Source organism: Onychomys torridus, chromosome 10, assembly GCF_903995425.1.
Source record: "Onychomys torridus chromosome 10, mOncTor1.1, whole genome shotgun sequence".
Classification (NCBI taxonomy): Eukaryota; Metazoa; Chordata; class Mammalia; order Rodentia; family Cricetidae; genus Onychomys; species Onychomys torridus.
In genome coordinates this window covers 69088492-69101561 of record NC_050452.1, presented here as the reverse complement: position 1 = coordinate 69101561, position 13070 = coordinate 69088492, and the positions used below count along the sequence as shown (strand labels likewise).

Sequence of the window (13070 nt, the reverse complement as noted above, 5' to 3'; positions counted from 1 at the left end):
ACACACACACACACACACCTGTTTACCTCTGGGCTAATTTCTGGCTGCTAGTGACTACTGGAAAAATCTAGAGGTTTTTGAAGTTTCCCTTCCTGCTTAAAGGACAAACGAGGTCCTGCAAGTCCATCTCTTCCTACTTTAGAGCCAAGTGATGAGACCACCTGTGTGAGGGACACTGTGACCTTTCATCACCCAGGGATGGGGCAATCATCTATACTCAGGATGGTACTCTTGATCTGATTTTCAGCCATAATCTTCCTTTTCAGAGAGAGAAACTAATAATGAGTATTAGGTACCACCATGTTGATACTGGCTATGCATCAGGCTTCCTAATGGACACTCTACATATACTACAAATAACATTCCCCATCAAATAGAAAGACACTTTACAGATAAGACAATGAAGGTTTTTAAAAGCAAAATCACCTTCCAAATGTGAAATACAATGGAAAAACACTGCTTTCCTGGTCGGGGATATTTTCTTGTGCCCAGAGTCACTGTGAACTCAAAACTACTCTTGGAACAGAGCTCTAGCTCTATGTGTGGTCTTACTTCCCAGAAGAGTGATAAAGGATGGCTCTATTAGCCCCATGAATGGATCATTCACACAAGGTGTGCAGATGGACTGGCAGGGGGGTGGGGAGGATTCTCCCTGAAGAGCCATTCCCAGGGAGCTCAGAGCAGACAGGACAACACTCTGAAAGGCTTCTCCAAGAGTTTATTTAAACAATGCAAATGTAAAGCCCAACCAAGGAGGAGCCCCACCTCCCCAGAGGACCAACAGGGGCACAGTGGCTGGTCCCTCCACAAGGTGGCACTCCATGTCCTTGTCTTTTCATCTGCAATTTTACACTTCACAAGGATCCCCCCAGCTTCTCTCTAGCTTGACAATTAGAGCTTTTTATTTATTTCCTTCCATATTAAGAGCATTACTTTGGGAACCTAAGGTTTGGGACACAGTATGGAGGTGGCATAACCTAAGTGCCTGCATGAAGATATAAGCAGGGTTTGCTGAAACATTTCTGTCATATATTACTAGACTCCCTGCTCCTGAATTATGTTTGTCTGCTCCTCATGGACTTTCTGTTGTCTCACCTCCTCTTTTCTCCTTCTACCCTCTGCCCCTCCCTGTCCCCATTCTTCTCTCCCACAACATGCACTCTGGGTCTTCTCCTGCCTTCATCCCATCCCATTTCTTCATTGCTCTTTCACATAGGAAAGATAAATTAAGGTTTGAAAAACCAAATACTGAGACGCTGTCCTATAAATGTGATGTATGAGCTTTAGTTCTTGGCCCCCATGACACAGTTTTCAATTTCTTATCCAGGGTCATTATCACTTTCTGTTGTGAGCTTCATGTGACACTGTCTGTCAGGCACCATGTATCTCTTGACATAGTTTATATGGTTAGCTGAGCATTAAACAACCTCCTGTTACAAATTCAAGCATGCTCATTTCCCAGGTGTGAAGACTGAGGTTTAACCATGTAACACAACTTACCTTTTATGCCATGGCTCATACATAGTAAAGCAAATTCCAAACAAACCCAACTGGCTGGCTAACTGAATGCCATTGTGCCCATATTTTTCTAGATAATATTCTATAGAAACACACTGCTAGTACAAAGTTCATGTTATACAGGTACTAATATTATAAGTAACAGAAATGTATTATTTTATGTTAAGCAATATTTTACATTAAGGAAGCTATAAAAAATTAGAAACTGTACAAGCAACAAACTTCTTGCTAATTTGATTCCCTATCAAGTGGCTGCCTGATTAGACTCACATCCATCCTCACATATTCCAAGAATTCTAGGGAGATCACCAAATTCAGTTCCTAATCCCAGTCCAGCACAACAGGCTCAGTATATCTGAAAGGCCATCAATGGGCTGATGAACTTTGTAGTCATCTAATGGAAGAGTAATTTCAGGGATGAGCTTGCAAAGCAATGGGCACTGGCCCCAGGGGAGTCCTGTGGGGACCTAACCTTTCCTTCCTTATTAGTTCTGTTTTTTTTTTTTTTTACAAAGTCCTACATGTATATAAAGTATTGCAATTGCTCGCAGCCCCTTGTCTCCCTCCCATTTCTATAAAATACTACCCACCATCCCCATCAGTCCCTTTCTCAGATTCACAGATTTGGGCTGATTTTGTGACTTACTTGGTCTAACCAGGGTCATCAGTGTGGCCACTGGTTTGGAACCATGCACCGGAGCCTGATGGGGTCACCAATGGAGATGCATCTAAAGACAATGATTCCTTCCTCTCCCTAAATTGACAGGAGCATATAGTTCAGCAATGACGGGCCCCTCTGAGTCCCTCCTCCAACCCTGCTTGACTTGTGCAGAACCAGTCGGTGCCTGTGTCTTCAGCTGCTCTGGGGCCACAGCTGTGATCGCAATGGCTCTGTCTTGCCTAGAAGACAATATTTCACAGTCCCACTCCCTATCACCTGGCTTTTAGATTCTTTCCACCCTTTCTCAGCACCTTGCGCAGGTACGAGCCCTCTCGCATTCACTGCTGTTCACTAGAAAGAGAGGGTTCACTGATTAACATCTATGCCCACAAACATAAATATTTAGAAGAAAGCTTGACCCTGTCAATTTAGTTAAGCAATGGTATTCAGTTCCCACTAGGGCCCATTACCTCCCTTGCCATGTTTTTTTGTTTGTTTGTTTGTTTTTTGTTTTTTAATCTGGTTTATAGTTCCAGGCATGGATTCTCTCTGGTGGGGCAGGTCTCAAATCCACCTAGAGAACAGTTGATTACACACATTACAGCAGTCCTGCTCTCACACAAGTAGATTCATCTTGCCTGGCATGTGTTCACAGCTGTCTAAGACTATAGACTGAAGTCTTCTCACACTTCTCCAGCAGCCAGTACAGCACCTTCCAGAACTACCAAGTACCCCCCCACCCTGGCACGAGGTTTTTGTTTTAATAACCCATGGCTTCTAGGGGCAGCTTTTTCCAGCTATGCTGGGCATTTCCCTTCAAGAGTTTATTAAAAAATAAATTATATATTTTAATTTGGTTACAGGATAGTAGGTTTCCATATAGTTTTCTAATATCCCTTCATCGGGTTAACCCTCCTCCCTGCCACCTTGTCTCTCCCATCCTCCCATCCATTCTTACTTAAATCTTCCCTATATCCCCTGCTCTATTTCCCCATTGCCTGTGCTCTTCTATCCTCCTGCCCTTTGTACCATGATCCTCCCAATGGCCTCTTTTTAGTTTCCTGGCCTCTACAGGTACTGCAAGCTAAACACACAGAATTAGGGATTCTAATACTAGGTCTATAGAGATGATCTTGGAGCCATGTTTGCATTTAATAAGGCCCTGCGTTAATGGATCCAGTACTCCTCTGGTAGCCTTACAGGTTGGCATTTCTTCTTCCCAGAGACTGCTGAGAAAGATATGGCTCGTGATACCATGGGCTTAAAGAGAGAATGTGTGTCTCAGTTACTAAATACATACCAGGTTCTGTTTTCCTATTTTAACAGGTAAATTAAAACAGGCTAGGCTAGGCTAGGCTGCTCCTTGCTTAACTCACCAGGGAAAACAACATTTCTTTTTCATCTTGGACCATTCCCTCAGGCTAAACCATTTCACCTTTGAGATTACAGTGTAACCCTTTCCTTAATGTCATATGATTTGGAATTTTCAGAAAAATAATTTCTAAGAAGACTAAAGAACCTAGTGAGACTTTATAAGACATAGGATTGAAGACACACATGACCACAGATGGATCCCAGGACTCAGGGGGTACTAATCACACACCCTACTGCTGACCTACACTCTCAGCCTACACTAAGTGAATTCTTATGTATCTGGGATATGCCTAAACTGTTCTTATTATTTGTCTAAAATTCAAATATTCTTGGCAGTCTTACATTTCCATCTGCAAAGTCTACCAACTTTATACAAGAGGATTTTCTGAACATGACAACAGGCACTTTTATGTCCTTTTGTCTTCATGATAATATTGATAAAACTAAGGTCTTGAAAAGCCACCCATTACTGAAAGACAACAGGAGTGTATATTGCCAGCAAAACAAAAGTAATTCCAAAATAGAACCTCAGGTATCTTCCCTGACACCCAGTCCCTCCTTCCTCCCTAGCCTGGGGAGGGTCTGTTTTGTGAAGCGGTAGGAATCAAGGACAAACCAGTCTTCTAGAGGAGACCAGTTTTCCAGCCTCCTCTGGTCCCTGCCTCTGAAGTAGTTATTTTTCTGAGCAGAGTGAGGCGAGCATGCCTTTTCATTTCAGCTTCATCTGCAATCACCTTTCTCTCACTGTATTCTAACTGCTGATATAGGAGTTTGATTGACTCTCCTAAATGAAGAATGAAGACATTTACATAAAACAACCTACTGCAGGGCTTACATGCACTGAATCTGCAGGAATTCTGGGGGAAAGGCGACAAGACGTAAAAATGCTGAAGTGGAAGTTCTTGATGGATAAAAGAAGACGTGAACAGTTTTCAGCCTAAGTGTATTTCTTCACTTACAGCGTGTGGGCTACTCATTCAGTCCTCCAGGAGTTGAATAATCATAAGCTATCTGCTCCGCACAGGTAGAGGATTCTGGCTGCAGGTCCCACACCTACCAGCTTCTGGCAGGGAATGGGGGTGGGGGAAAGTGACTCATTTCGAGGCCTCAGTTTCCTTAAACATAAATTAAAGAAGTCCAGCTCTTCCTTCCACCTTTGCAAGACTGAGAGGGGAATTACCACCAGCTGCCAAAGCAAGGGCTTATCTTTCTACATTCTTTCTGCATCAGAGGGGTTTGCAAGGCTATGGTAGCCTTGGAAATGGACCCCTGCTAAAAGATCAGTTACTTGGCTGAATTTATACGTTGGAGACCTTAAAACAATTTGTTGGGTTCTCAAGAATTGTATCTACACCAATTTTGACTATATTTGTTCTTTTTGTTGTTGTTGTTGTTGTTTTTGTTTTTGAGACAGGGTTTCTCTGTGTAGTTTTGCGCCTTTCCTGGATCTCACTCTGTAGCCCGGGCTGGCCTCAAACTCACAGAGATCCGCCTACCTCTGCCTCCCAAGTGCTGGAATTAAAGGTGTGAGCCATTTTTCTCTCTAATACCTTTCTCTTTTTTTTTTCTTAAATATTTCTTCCCCCATGAAGCCCTCTGCCATTCCCCCAGATAAAGACTCTCAGGGTTGCTCTTTGAGCCAGTACTGACTGGAGCAGACCTGATGTTTGAGAAACTGAAGCAAACGGCACCTCCAGGTCTCGCTCTCATGGAGCGTATCTCCTTGTGGGGGAGTGTGACATAGTAAGCAAGTGAGTCAGGCAAGGAGCAGGATAATGGCAGCTAAGCCCATTCAGGAGCTACACAACTGTCTTAAGAAAGTACTGATGTGAACAAAGGGAACGGTGATAGAAGAGACCTATCTTCCCTGAACTGTAAGTTCACCAGGAACCCAAAGCATTTCTTCATCTCCTGGACAACTGCCTATCAATAAAGTTTGGGCAGATTTGGAAGATGGAAAGTCAGAGTATCCAAGGTCAAAAACACACTTCATACTTAGGGAAAAAAAATTAAATACTTGGTTCCTGAAAGTCAAAGTTAAATTCTGTAATAGTAGTTTTTTAAGTCAGTGACAGACAAAGAAATTAAAGCTCCAAAGAACTTGTCACTAAGGATAGAATCTAGGAATGGAAAGCAAATTGGAAAGCACACATGTAAACTATTTCTGGCACAAATACATAGTCACTGCTCAATTAAAAAGGCACTGAACACCAATGTTCCCAGCATGGATGCTCTACAAGAACATCTTCCCCACTCCCCTCCACAGCTCCAGGGACCCAATCACCAGTGATCCTGTATTGATGTCTTCCATGTTAGTCTATAGCATCATTGCTTGGTTTGGCAGTCCATCATCACATTTAACACAATGTCCAGTCCAAGGAAGATGCTCAGCAAACATGTCCACTCATCACTTTGTTGGGGACTATTATTTCAGGGTATATTACTCTGTGAAGCCGTGTTACTTTGCCTGTATAAAACACCTGATGGTCTAATAAAGAGCTAAACGGCCAATGGCAAGGCAGGAGAGAGGATAGGTGGGGCTGGCAGGCAGAGAGAAGAAATAGAAGGAGAAATCTAGAAGGAAAGAAAGATCAAGGAGCAAGAGAGGACTTCAAGGGCCAGCCACCCAGCTACATAGCCAAACACAGAGAAAGAAGGAAAGAAAAGCCATACAGGAATAGAGAAAGATAAAAGTCCTGAGGCCAAAGATAGGCAGGATAATTTAAGGAAAGTTGGCTAGAAATAAACCAAGCTGGTTGGGGGTTTGGCTCGGTGGTAGAGTGCTTGCCCTGGGTTCGATCCTCAGCTCCCAAAAAAAAAAAAAAAAAACCATTATTTGAAATGGTAATTTCTAGCCGGGTGGTGGTGGCACCTGCCTGTAATGCCAGCACTCAGGAGGCAGAGGCAGGTGGATCTCTGTGCGTTCGAGGACAGCCTGGTCTACAAAGTGAGTTCCAGGGCAGCCTCCAAAGCTACAGAGAAACCCTGTCTCAAAAACAAACAAACAAACAAACAAACAAACAAAAAACTTGAAATAAACCAAGCCAAGGCTAGTCATTTATAAATAATAATAAGCCTCTATATGTGTGATTTATTTGGGAGCTGGGTGGTGGGACCCCTCAAAAAACAACCAACAAAATTGCTTTTATAAAAAGTTAGATATTCAGAGAAATATCAGAGATTAATTTGAAATTGCAAAATACAATCAAGACTCCATATTCACATACTGAAAATGGTTTTGTGTCAGATAGTGAAACTTGATATTGATTACATTGAACTAGCACCTAGGCTACGTGCCAAAGGCCTCCCGACTTCCCAGATACGCTGACATTTTGTATCGCACTTCCCTGATTTCTTTTTAAATCCTTAATGTATGACAATCTAAGTAGGAGAGATTTTCATTAGTTTTCTCCCTTTGTCTCCTCCCCTAGAAGACATGCACAGGGGTGAGGGGTTCCATCTGTTTTATTCCCTGCTGTGTTACTGGTAGGAAGAGCAGTGAGTGTTGCCGGGCTGCAACTCAGCAAATGACTTAAAGGTGTAAATGGGATTCTGAAACTGCTTACTGAGACAAGGACCAGAGGCATCCCCTGGTGACTGAAGCAGATGCCCCATCCGCGTGGAAGGAAGTGATTACAGCAGTCTCCAGCCCTTTCCCCACACTCCTATTGTTTGTGATCGGACAGGTAAGATCTTCAGTGTCACATTACAACCCAAATTCCATTCTACCCCAGGCACCAGAAACCACAGACTGCAGGCCTGTGGGAGAACTTTGGTCCCTTCATAGAAAAATGCTCTGTTGGGCCCACAAGTACTATTTAGACATGTTGAATTAGCTGCTAGAACCTGATGTCAGTAAATTTTATGTAAAACTATGAACCTGCAATTTATCTTAAGCAGTAAACAAAACCTGGCGAGGTTAGCCCACAGGTTTCACTGGCAACAAAGTTGGATTTGAGCTCTAGGCTCACATTGCTGTTCTTGCTGTTCTACCCAGGCTGCTTCTTGCCTGGCAGCTGAAGGCATTGCCATTTGCGACCCCTGCTGGAAAGCTACCAAAAAGCAGGCAGCATGAAGGAGAAAAAATTAGAAAAAAAATGTCCTTTGGGATCTATTTCTGTTATGTTTAAGCCATTCCTTGGAAGAATAATGTATTCATTTTTTTCTAGTCCTCTCCTGGTAGCACATAACTATTGACAAACTATGGCCCAGTAAATATTATTCTAACGGCCTGCAAAAGCTATGGACTTAATTCCCTGTGGGTGGAGGGAGCTGAGAAGGCTTCGTGCCAGAGGCAGTCCTGAAGATGGATCGTGGAGGCTGTGTGCATCAGCTGCTTACAATGCTGCTTGACTCAGACACAAAAAGAAATTTGTTTGAAGACTATGTGTTGCCTCTAGGTACTAGTGAGATGCTGAAAATCCAGGATTGGAAAATGAGAAGGAATGAAGGGAACCAGACTCCAGGGATGATGTCAAGATGGTGCCTGAGGAATAGTTCCACTGGGAGCATATCTTGAGACTTGGATGCTGCTGCTGCTGACGACAGCCACTTGATCTATGACCCAAGTGGGTGATAAACACTCAGCAGTTCCCGTGTCCTTAACCTGCTCCCTCCAGATTCCAATCCCCTGGTGGGATCATTTAACTGAACCTGAGTTCAGGGCTGCAAGGTACAAACTAGGAAAAGAAACTCCACCTCCATTGAGGAGCATCTATCTGAAGTAAGACGGTGAGGTTCTCTATAGAAGATGATATTTGGTTGCTGAGTGCTTTCTAGCCATGTAGTAGAGTGTCAAGTGGTAATGCAGGGAGAGGCACCCAAAGCAGTATTGAAAACTGTAATGAGAACACATAGATCTGAATTCCAATCTGGATTCCTCTGTACCTTTAGAAAACTGTCAACGTTTCCTAATCTGCAGATTCTCAATTGTTAAAATAGAAATGATGCCATCTGCTCCCCTGAATGGCTGCGAAGATTTTGTTCAATCATTCATTCAGTTTTCCAAACACATTATGGACTGCCTATTAAGTGCTTGATACTGAACTAGGCTCTGGGGACAAAATCTGGAAAAATGAAAAAGGAAGAAAAGCAAGTACTCTGCAAGTACTCTGCGCAGATGACCAAGCTAGACAAGGGATACCCACAAAACTGGTCATGCTTCACTCTCCCCGAGCTGAGTCATTGCTTGTTAACTTTTCTCTGTTTTCGATTAAGCGATATTATGTCCCTCCCTTCAAATACATTCCCTTAAGACACGTGTACATACTGAACTTAAAAGCAAAACAACAGCATAAACCTTTAAAGGGCAAGAGATGTAGGTCAGTTGGGAGAGTGCTTGCCTAGCATGCTAGTTTGAACTCTAGCCCCACACAATAACTAGGTGCTATAGTTCATGTCTAGAACCCCAGCACTTGGAATTGGGAGCAGGAGGGCCAGATGATAACCAAGGTCATCTTTAGCCACATAGCAGATTTGAGGTAAGGCCAGGATATATGACTGTCTCACAAAGACAAAGAAGAAAAAAAAAAACTCTAAAACTGAATATTGATCCTGAAAATTAAAATTATAATTCTTAGAAACAGTAGGGCTCAGTATTGATGTAATTCACGTAGCGTGCCCATAAGATGAAGCTTATTTAAATCTGCCCTCATTTAATGTTTAGTGCCTGTGATGAACTCAGGCATACTCCAGTTACAATTAACATGAACATTGAATAGATATAAAGTAAAAACGCCAGAAAGACATTTTAGATAAACAAAATTTTACAAGTGTTATTGTAGTAGGTTATTGTTGGTGAAGTATCTTTCATGTATATTTTATCACTTCCTCTTAATCATCCTCCAGTCACTAACCTGCAGGAGAGACTGTGAGGTTTAGAAAGAGAAAACAGTTGGGCTAAGGTCATAGGGCCAGAAGTTGACTTCACCCCCATCTGTAGTCTCTTGCTTTCTCTTTCCAGAAGGGCAGCCTGGCAGAAAGCAGAAGGCCTGTGCTCAGGCTGGGGACTAGGGAACAGCAGTGTTGGTCTTTTCTAACCTCAGCTGGAAAGTCCCTACCTTTGGCAGCATCTAGGAAGCCAGTACACTTGTCAGTCAGGAAAGTTCTGCACTTTGAAACTCGGGCCCCGGAACTGGTGTCTAGACACTCGTGACAGGCACAGGTTAAAACTCATGAAAGCATCCATGTGTCTGACCGCCCCTGCCTCCAAATTTAATCACCTAGGAGAGAACATGTCTCAGTCCTGCTGGTAGCTGTGTGCTACCCAGTGTGTGTTCTTCGTCTCAGAAAGGCAGAGCACAAGGTTAAGCAGCGCCTACCAGCCAACCCATGCCCAGTTGCTTTCAGATTGCCACTGAATTTTTACTTAAGACAAGACAAGCTCCCATGAAGCTTTTCCTTTCAGAGAATCCCTGGGATTTTTCAAGGCAGAGAATTTCTTTTGAGAATGAAAACACAAGTCTCAGCTATATTAAGGAGTTTGAGTAAGGCAAACCTTACTCTGCTTAACAAGCTGTAGGAAGAGGATAATCCGCTGGAGAGAGCACCTCGGCTCCTACACCAGCAGCAACGGCCCTCAATGTGTCCAAAATTCCCGTTGCAGGACCAAGGCATCACTTCCTCACCAGTTTCCCTGTTCAAAACTTCCCATCTTAAAAACGTGGTGCAGTGCAACGCAGAGCAGCTTGGCATAGAATGTGAAGCCCAGAAGCATAGCTCAGCCCTGCTCACTAAGACATCTCCTCTGGCTGCTGGCTAATTAACTGCAGAGACTTAAGAGTGCTTAGTCAGGAAGTTGTCCATCCCTGTCGAACAAGAGTTAAATGGGTAACTGACGCCATGGAGGCTCTTTGGAAAGTTCACCTTCTCATACCTGGCTGTAGAGAGGGGTGGTGTTTGGGGGTGGGGGTAACCCTACATAACACAATGGTCCATTTCCACATTATTTTTCCAGTTCTGTGAATGGAAACATCTAAGCATGCTGGAAAAAAGACCATCACAACGATTTGAAGCTTAAGCGTTCATCTGGAATTTTGGAAGGTCCGGCTAATTCTAACTGTGGCTGGGAAAGTAGAAAGCAAGAGTAATGATTCCCAGGGTCAAAAGGAATCAGTACTTTAGAAATGCAGGGGTTGGGGGTGAGAAATTGAGGTCTATTTCCTTTTATTAAAAACTACAGTTAAATATAGATTTCCTGGAATTAACTCCTAGGTGGAAGCTGGTAATTGAATTTCAACAAATACATTGTGATTTGAGAGCAAAGCTGAGACCACAGGACTTTGTTCTCTCTCCAGCAGCTGGTCAAACACCCAGGGCTGGGGCACATGGGGACTGTGCTGGAGCCTGCTCCCCAGGGGTGGCAGGGGCTAGGGGCTGGGTCAGCCCTGGGTGCTGGTGGAGCTTTCCCTGAGAATGGTGAGCTCAGACTTAAGCAGGGATGCGCTCTCTCCTTTTCTCTTGTCCACTTTCTTTTCTCCTCACCCCGATTCCTGGCTAACTAGAGGCTGCTTCTGGGAGAGCAGCTTCAAGACAGTGGATCCATAGTTGCCTCCTTGGGATCCCCCCAGAGCATCTTAGCATAGTTATGGATAAAAATAGCCCAGGATAACATAACGCAGAGGGAAGAGGAGGAGTAAGTCTCGCGCAAGGCAAGGCAAGGCAAGGCAAGGCAAGGCAAAGCAAGGATACCACAGCTTCTGCATAGTGGGAGTTAGAGAGAAAGGGTGCTACTCCGGGTAGCCCTGTCTGTGCAAATAAGATCGAGTGCCCCCTTAGCTTAGGTTGTGCCAATACATGGTCTGAAGCATCCACAAATAATTGCTGAGTCTGGAACAACCCACCAATCCTTGGCCCACATCTGGCTTCAGCGTTGCTTTTTCCATCCCACCACCGGCTTGAGCCCCAGGTTCGGAGAGCTGGCCCTCCAGTTCCAGGAAAGGCAGGTTCCAGAAGGGGAAGCAGTGGAGTCCACTGCTGCAAAGGCGAGTGTCAGGGATTCACCTGAAGATGCCGGGCTATGAGTAAACCCTGCTGGTTCTAAATACAGGCTCCCCTGGTTCGTGTCCTGACATCTTTTAACATCCCCCCATCCACCTCCTCCGTCGGCGGTTCCCAAAATAGAAACCCAGGTGGGAAAAAAAAGTAAAAAGTACCATGAAAATTCAACAGCGGTTTGTAACTGGCTTTCTTAATACTTACAGTCCTACCTGCCGCCTTCCTCTTCGATTACCTCGGGAGATGATCGGTCTCCCCATTACAGCTACCAAACGCAAAGGTACACCAGACCAAGGCTTCCACATCCCAGATGCCCCATCCCAGAGTGACTCAAGTCATCTGTCCCCGCTGCCCAGTTCTCCGCCCCTAGTGGTACCCCGGTTCGGCGAGCGCAGCGCTGCGCTCCAGCTGCACTTGCACAGGGTCCTAGAGAGAATCAGCGCCGCGCCGAGCAACGAAAAACGACCCTCCTGAGTCAGGTAGGGACGCAAGTCCCGTCTTTTAAGAGTCAGTAACTCCAGTCCCTTAGAGTCCATCTCGTGAATTCTAGAGATGCGGTTCCAGGGCAGGAGACAGGAGGATTGAAAACCCCGAGTCTTCCTTCCGTGTACTCCCCACTCTAACTGCTTCAGCCTGCACTCATCTTAGGCTTTACACTTGCCCTAAGTCGGGACACTAGAAGAAGAAGGTGCCTAAGCAACCCTCACCGGCCACTCCCGGGCCTGACACCTTTACCCCTTGCGCGCAACGCTCACCTGAGTCGTTTACCAGTCCAGCCGGTCAGGCTCCCTCAATCTTCTCTCCGGCCGGGCCATGGGCAGCACCACCTCCGAGCATCTGATCCCCTTGGAGCAAATCTCCAGTTACCTCCGGGGCGGACGAGCCGGGAAGGGACACAAGCACTCACCGAGAGAGACCCGGCGGTGGCGGCAGCTCGTGGCTGCAGCGCTCAGAGGACCTTGCAGACAGACGTTTTAGTGCCGGGATCCGAAGATGGGAGGAGCAGGAGGAGGAGCAGAAGCTGGAGGAGGGGACAGTGGAGGCCGACGCTCGGGGAGAGCGCGGAGGGCAGAAGAGGATCGCTAGCGCCCACTGCTGCCGCTTTGGCTCCGGTGCTGCCCTCCGGTGCTGCTGCCGGAGTTTCGCCTCCCTATGTGTCCCTGACAGCCGACTTCCAGCGACCCAGCCTAGCACCTGGCGTTTGCGCTTCTCGGTCCCCAAGGAGCCGTCTCCGCTGCTCACCCAGTGCGGCGGCTCCTTAGATTTCAGTTTAAGGGGAGAGACTAGCGCAGCCAAGGGGATGGGACGTGTGGCTTGGGTGACTTCATCAACCTTGCAAACCCTGGGCTCCCAGTGCGCTCTCTGACCCCCGCTGGGTCTGAACTAGGGTCCGTCTGTTCGTTACCCCTTTCGCAAACTTCGCGTGGTCCCCAAGACCCTCGCCGTACCCACGTGTGTTCGCATCAGCGTTCCCTACCCGCAGGTGACTCGCCTTAGGTTCACTGTGTTCGGTGCGCAGACC

At 45.6% G+C, this 13070-nt stretch overlaps 1 protein-coding gene across 2 annotated transcripts in view; it reads right to left on the bottom strand.

The window, feature by feature from the left end:
* Hs3st1 (heparan sulfate-glucosamine 3-sulfotransferase 1) overlaps positions 1-12609 on the bottom strand; it is a 37386-nt gene extending 24777 nt beyond the window's left edge. Inside the window, exon 1 of one of the 2 annotated variants that reach the window (XM_036200751.1) lies at positions 12304-12609. The gene's annotated coding sequence lies outside the window, so the exon portion shown is untranslated. Of the gene's footprint in view, positions 1-11752; positions 11885-12303 lie in introns of those variants that run through there. The other variant, XM_036200752.1, reaches the window with a different exon arrangement.
* Between the last annotated feature and the right edge of the window lie 461 nt (positions 12610-13070).